Raw genomic sequence first — 7,536 nt, forward strand, 5'->3', positions numbered from 1 at the left:
GTCCCTGCTCATGCCAACCTAGCAGTTCGAAAGCACGTCAAAGTGCAAGTAGATAAATAGGTACCGCTCCAGCGGGAAGGTAAACAGTGTTTCCGTGCGCTGCTCTGGTTTGCCAGAAGCAGCTTAGTCATGCTGGCCACATGACCTGGAAAAACTGTCTGCAGACAAATGCCGGCTCCCTCAGCCAATAAAGCGAGATGAGCGCCGCAACCCCAGAGTCGGTCACAACTGGACCTAATGGTCAAGGGTCCCTTTACCTTTACCTAAACCCTCCATGTGAGTCGTGTGTGTGTGTGTAATTTGCTCAACTCCCTGAAACCCCATCCCACTCCAGCTTGTGGGAGGTGACAGTCTGAAGTAGGGAGCCTAATCTACTCCCTGCATAACAGGTCTTAACTGTAGGGTGGAGAAGGCTCCCTGCTTCACACAATGCCCTCCATGAACTGGAGGGTACCAGGGGTGGCAAGACAAGGGGTGAAGCTTAGTGTGCACCCACCACCCCACTTGCCAAGCTCATGTGGACGACCTACATCTGAGCAGACTACATAAACAGGGCCTGTGCTTCTTCATCAGTGATGCAGAAAAGTGTTGACTAAAAGAAGCCAGTATGTTCTGAACCAAAAAGTCTGTTGATCAGAAAAAATGCAAAATGGCTAATATTTTAAAAAAGCTCCCTACTGTACATGGTCCAATTTTGATCCCCTCACTCCCAGTTGTAACTCCTTTAAACATTCTATTGCTCTACATTGCAGCAGAGTGGGCTTGGCTTGGTTGTTGACACCACCGTGACAATGAGTGTTGTGGCCCCACCTGCACTTTCCAGCTTTCAGAGTGTAAACCAGGAAAGAGAAGATTTTAAAGGACCTAATACAAGCTGTACAGGGATATAAGATACACAAAACACCCGAGCTTGGAGATTAATTGACTCTAAACATCTGATCTGCATGCGTAAGTGGAAGAGGTGTCATTAGCAGGAGTCAATTATGGCTTAAATGGTTTCAACAAATGCTGACTCATGGTATTTACAGAAGCTCAGCAGCAAAGCCACATTTCCCCCATTTTCGAAAACTCTGTAATTTAGCATTTGGTGGAAAGAAGAGTCATATCCTCTGGCTTCCCATAGCATTATGAAATATATTTCAAAGTTCCACTAAGAGGCATTTAAATAAATAAATAAATACAGACAATTTACGCATATCTATTAGCAATCACATCCCCAGTTTGCTAGTCAAAATAATATAATAGCAGCCCTTTCAACTGTGACCAAACATCCATCTACTCCAGCATACTGTTACCCCAAAGTGATCTAGCAGGTACTGGCTATGCGCATGCCAAATATTCAAAGCACGTTTAAAGCGTTACTAATCACCGAGCTGTAGCTTTCTAAAGGTGTCAGGGACTGTAGCTGAGGAGTAAACTATAGTGTGCAGGATTCTTTTTTGGTGGAGAAATGTGCTTTAAATTTGCTGTTAATGCATGGTGGGTATACAGCCACATGGTGGAATTACACAAAACAGACACTAAGGGAATAGATCTCTTGCACCGTTGCTACCCTAATACATGGCAGGACTGACCCTACTATGTGGCAGGGCAAAGCAGCTGCATCAGGCGACAGATTATCCAGGGCAAGGAGCAGCAGTGAGGTGTTCGGAGGACAGAGCGGTGCTTGCTGTGGATTCCACGTACATAAAGAAACCACACATATATACACACGGGGATCTTTTTTCAGAATATGTATTTACTGTACTGTATTCAAATAAATGGGGATAGAACTTGCTCCTTAATTGTTTTTGTCGAAAGATTACAACTGCTTCCTTTTGAAACAAAGGCATTACAGTGGTACCTTGGGTTAAGTACTTAATTTGTTCCGGAGGTCCGTTCTTAACCTGAAACTGTTCTTAACCTGAAGCACCACTTTAGCTAATGGGGCCTCCTGCTGCCGCTGGAGCACGATTTCTGTTCTCATCCTGAAGCAAAGTTTTTAACCCGAGGTACTATTTCTGGGTTAGCAGAGTCTGTAACCTGAAGCGTATGTAACCTGAAGCGTATGTAACCTCAGGTACCACTGCATATACATGATCAGAAATTCTAAATGAAACACATAGTGGTTGAGGGGTCAAGACCTCAGATGTAAGGGGTGGTTCTAAATTGGTGTAGTTGAACGAGGGGATGACTACAAAACCAATATAGTTTTTCTCCTTACCCCACTGAGTAAGGGAAGGGAAGGTTGTTAGCTTTGGAGATGTACCTCTCATGCTGCTAAACATGTCAAACAATTTGGACAATATATTTCAGTGTCCTCCAAACACATTACACTCTGTGAACCTTTTTATTTACTATTGCATTTTCCTTTTAGTATAAAACAGCAGCTACGATACAGCACTTTAAGCAGAAGATAATGAGTCATTAAGAGAAGATATTCAGTAAATATCTGCATCTGTGTTTAGGCCATTAAAATGCCCTGGAATTGTTTAGTAGTTTCTGCTGCAGAGGAAAGTATGGCACATCCTTGATCTTAAAGTGGTTTGGGGCTAATGTGTTAGCATTCTGGATGAACAGATTGGGTCCATGTTTATCCTGTTACACTCTCTGCCAGTAATAAACTTATCAAGTGATTAGACTTGTATCAACATAGAGGACTACTTGGTGGCCAAAATACGCTGAGGATGTTGTGTGTAAGTCCCCATGAAAACAGTGGATACTACTTCTGAGTAAACAGATTTAAAATTATGCAACATGTTAGCAAGACTAATGTAACACAGTGACGAAGGGTGAAACTGGATGTGACTTTGGTGCTGCATAGATGTGTAGTTTGGTGCTGCATAGCTGTTTCTTGTTTAATAAATGGGGTGGAGTGGGGAGCGGGACTGGGAAATTGGCACCGTGAAGGAAGCTTTAAACACCCCCCCCCCGTGTTATGTACTGAAGTTCTCACCATGGGTCAGCAGGGGGATACTGTAGATAGTTCAGGTCCACATATGCAAATGAGGGATTGAAAGTGACGTTCAGTGATTGGATAGTTACAGAAAGTTGTTACAGTTGCGTTGTAGTGGAGCTCTATATAAGCAGGCTGGCTGAACCCTTCAGTTCAGTTCTGTTCTGGTCTGTGAATAAACAAGAGCAGTTTGAAGAATCGCTGTGTCGTCTGATATGTTCACCTACAACTCAACACCCTGCTTGCCTGAGTCCCAGTTGGAATCAGGCCTACCCCTTATGTCTGCTATTCACTATGCAAGAAAAATGACAGGTATATGGACATGGAAATAGGTGTGCCTGTATTATTATTTTTTGACAGCCAGCACAGTAACCCATAAGATAGACCCCTACCCCTAAGTTAGCCTTGCAAATTGAACTATAACTCTGCTTATGTCTTAAAGGAGGCTTACCTCTGAATACTGTAGTTCTGTAATTGATTTCTCTAGCTCTGTAAAGAGACTTGCTTTTACAACCCAGTATTTCCCCCTTTTGTCCCATTAAAACCTTTGAAGGGCTGTCTTTTGTGGGGAATTATATTCCGTTCTTCTCCAAGGAGGCTCACCTAGCTCCTTCGTTACATATCTTTAGATGCCAGGCATTCCTCTTCTCCCAGGCCTTTGGCTAATTGAGCAGTCTATGGCCTTTTGAAATGTGTTTGTGGGATGTGTGGATTGGTTTGGTTTGTTATTAGGGCATGTGTTTTTGTGTTTTTATATAGTAAACTGCCCCATGGTCTTCAGATGAAGCATGGTATAGAAATTTAATGAAACAAATAAATGAATAAATTCTTGCCACAGTGTAAACTTTAGCTCTTCCTAGATCTGTTAATGTTTCTGCTGCAAGACACAAGCACCATGGCCAGCCCCACCATTAGGCAAAGTGAGGTGACTGCCTCAGGTGGCATGGGGTGTAGTAGCAGTAGCCCCTGGCTCTTCCTCCTTAGCTCCCCAGCCATTTGTGGCATCTCCTTATCCCTCATTAAATACTCTTATTCCCAGACAAGTCCTACTCAACAGCTTAGTGTACATAATCTTACATAATAATCCTTGGATGCATTCTCAAAAGTGCCAATGAAAATTTATACTTGTGTCTGTTGGTATCATTTCTGCTATCATTGCCCAGATTTCTTCATGTTTTCAGCACAACAATAGGATGTAACGTTATCACGACAACAAATGTCAGTACTGTATTATGACTACTGGGGGGGAGGCTGTTCAGAAGCTGCTCCAAAACTGTTCAGAAGCTTCCAAACTCTGGTTAGATGCAATGCACTACATAAATATTTGCTTTAGAATGACACTCCAGAGAGATGTGCAGGGATTCTTAGCCCCTCTACATTGCTGGTGGTGATTCAGAGGCTCCTAAAGTAGAATTTAGCTTGTAAACTGTACTTTGTTGTTAAGCCCGGTGCATCACAGTCACAAGAAAAGAATTTGAGTAAATGTCATATCAGGTGATTCACTGTTACACTTCCCAAATATTACTCATTTGGGGTGTGTGTGTGTGTGTGTGTGTGTGTGTGTGTATGCCTGCATGCATGCAAGCAGGCTGTTAAGATCCAACTAAAGAAGGTCTTAATAATGACAAAATGGAAGTGACATATGGTTGGCGCTTGCCTTGTTAGGGTATTAGGATTTCCTAGGTGCTCTTGCCTAAAGATAATTGTCCTTTTGTGATCACATGCATAGCACAGCAATGACTGATAAAATTGACATGCACAATCATATGGATTAGGCATGAGAAAACATAAGACATTGCTAGGGGAAATCTTATCAAGTCTATCCTTGACTCCCCCTCCCCTACTGTAGTTTGTGCACATAACAAATGGGTATATACTGCTTTGGTTTGGAATATAAACCTCTCCTCCTCCAGCTTAGCAGAACATGAGATCAAGTGTGTTATAATTAATGGACTCAGGAGATCTGGGTTTAAATGTTTGCTCAGCCATGAAACTCATTGAGTCGGTCATTATATCACACCTCAAGTAGCTGTTCTGAAAATAAAAATGGCCAGAGCTCATGTGTGCTCTGCTGAGCTCTTTGGAGAAAAGATACACTACAAACATGAATAATAAATAAGCATGTGTATTGGGTGGATTATGCTGATGGGTGTGATTAATAGAGATAATATCTTTTTTATACGATTTCTTTTTTTCTAGAACTCTAGTTGTTGTTGTTTAGTCGTTTAGTCGTGTCCGACTCTTCGTGACCCCATGGACCAGAGCACTCCAGACATTCCTGTCTTCCACTGCCTCCCGCAGTTTGGTCAAACTCATGCTGGTAGCTTTGAGAACACTATCCAACCATCTCGTCCTCTGTCGTCCCCTTCTCCTTGTGCCTTCCATCTTTCCCAACATCAGGGTCTTTTCCAGGGAGTCTTCTCTTCTCATGAGGTGGCCAAAGTACTGGAGCCTCAGCTTCACGATCTGTCCTTCCAGTGAGCATTCAGGGCTGATTTCCTTAAGAATGGATACGTTTGATCTTCTTGCAGTCCATGGGATTCTCAAGAGTCTCCTCCAGCACCATAATTCAAAAGCATCAATTCTTCGGCGATCAGCCTTCTTTATGGTCCAGCTCTCACTTCCATACATCACTACTGGGAAAACCATAGCTTTTACTATACGGACCTTTGTTGGCAAGGTGATGTCTCTGCTTTTTAAGATGTTGTCTAGGTTTGCCATCGCCTTTCTCCCAAGGAGCAGGCGTCTTTTAATTTCATGGCTGCTGTCACCATCTGCAGTGATCATGGAGCCCAAGAAAGTAAAATCTCTCACTGCCTCCATTTCTTCTCCTTCTATTTGCCGGGAGGTGATGGGACCAGTGGCCATGATCTTCGTTTTTTTGAAGATTCGTTTTTTTGAAGAGAGCCAGTGTGGTGTAGTGGTTAAGAGCGGTAGTCTCGTAATCTGGGGAACCAGGTTCGCGTCTCTGCTCCTCCACATGCAGCTGCTGGGTGACCTTGGGCCAGTCACACTTCTCTGAAGTCTCTCAGCCCCACTCACCTCACAGAGTGTTTGTTGTGGGGGAGGAAGGGAAAGGAGAATGTTAGCCGCTTTGAGACTCCTTACAGGGAGTGAAAGGCGGGATATCAAATCCAAACTCTTCTTCTTCTTCTTCTGATGTTGAGCTTCAGACCATATTTTGTGCTCTCCTCTTTCACCCTCAATAAAAGGGTGAACTCTAATACATGTTGTATAATGTCTAATAGAACTCTAATACATGTTTATAATACCTTTTCTGCCATCCTGCTCTGCTTTATGCAAGGCTCGTTTTAAGTTGAACATTATCTAAACATGCCTATGTCTTTGTTTTGACTTAGTTATACTAAGTTAGTATACTTAGTTATACTAAGGAAATTCACCTTTTTTGTCATGTTGTAGGGAAGCTCACACACTTTGGGAAGCCTTGTTTCATAGTACTCCACCTATCAGCAGATGCTCAGATTGTTAAATTTAGTCTGTTAATAAAATTCAGAGACAGTTTTACTCTATTGAATTGCACAGGAAGCATTTCTTTGGATCAGTAGTACTTTGTAGAAAATTTTGTTTACTAACATTCAAGTTAAAGAGCTTGTATGGTTTTTATATATAAAAAGGAGATGTTCCTAAATTAAATTATGTATTCCAGATATTAGCACCTTTCACTTGTGGCAAAATGAACAAAATGAATGAAACAACTGGAAGATTCACCAAAGGAAATTTATAAGAATTAGTGAAATTCTAAATACTGTAAGTAACTTTTCCAGTAAGATTAAAGAAAGTATAATCTTCCCAGAGGTATTCAGCTTCTGACTCCCTGCAGAATGAGTATATACCATGATGCCACCTGCAGTAAAAGCAGAAGCACTACATTAGTCTTTAATTATTATTTCTGTAGCAGTTGAAGAAGCCTATAATTTGTAGTCCCCTTTCTTACAGAGTGCACACAGTCTCCAAACAAGTTATTGTGCATTTAAACATGCACTCCCTTTGAGACGCATGTAGTTTATCCCAAAACAAGGAACATTAGTGGAAAATAAACTGATTGTTGTATGATTGTATACAGTGCTTTTTTCAGGGGGACGGGGACATGGGGCTACACATACCCCTAAACATTTTGTGAAGCTAAGTTTGGCCTCATTGAGGGGCAGTATTTCAATATGAGTAGGAAAATAAGAGTACCCCTAAAAAAAATTTGAAGGAAAAAAAGCACTGATTGTATATACTTATTTCCAGAGAGGTAGCAAAATCAACAAAGTCTTGTGCCACCTTACACATTTTGTTTATAGCATCAGTTTTCATGGACTCCAGTGCACTTCACTTCGTGCATCTAATGAAGTGGACTCACTAGTTACAGATAGGTAGCCGTGTTGGTCTGCCATAGTCAAAACAAAAAAATTTCCTTCCAGTAGCACCTTAAAGACCAACTAAGTTAGTTCTTGGTATGAGCTTTCGTGTGCATGCACACTTCTTCAGATACACTGAAACAGAAGTTTCCAGACCCTTCTATATAGAAGGGTCTGGAAAGCTCATACCAAAAACTAACTTAGTTGGTCTTTAAGGTGCTACTGGAAGGATTTTTT

The sequence above is a fragment of the Podarcis gaigeae genome, assembly GCF_964106915.1.
Source record: "Podarcis gaigeae genome assembly, chromosome: 6".
In the NCBI taxonomy this organism is placed as follows: domain Eukaryota; kingdom Metazoa; phylum Chordata; class Lepidosauria; order Squamata; family Lacertidae; genus Podarcis; species Podarcis gaigeae.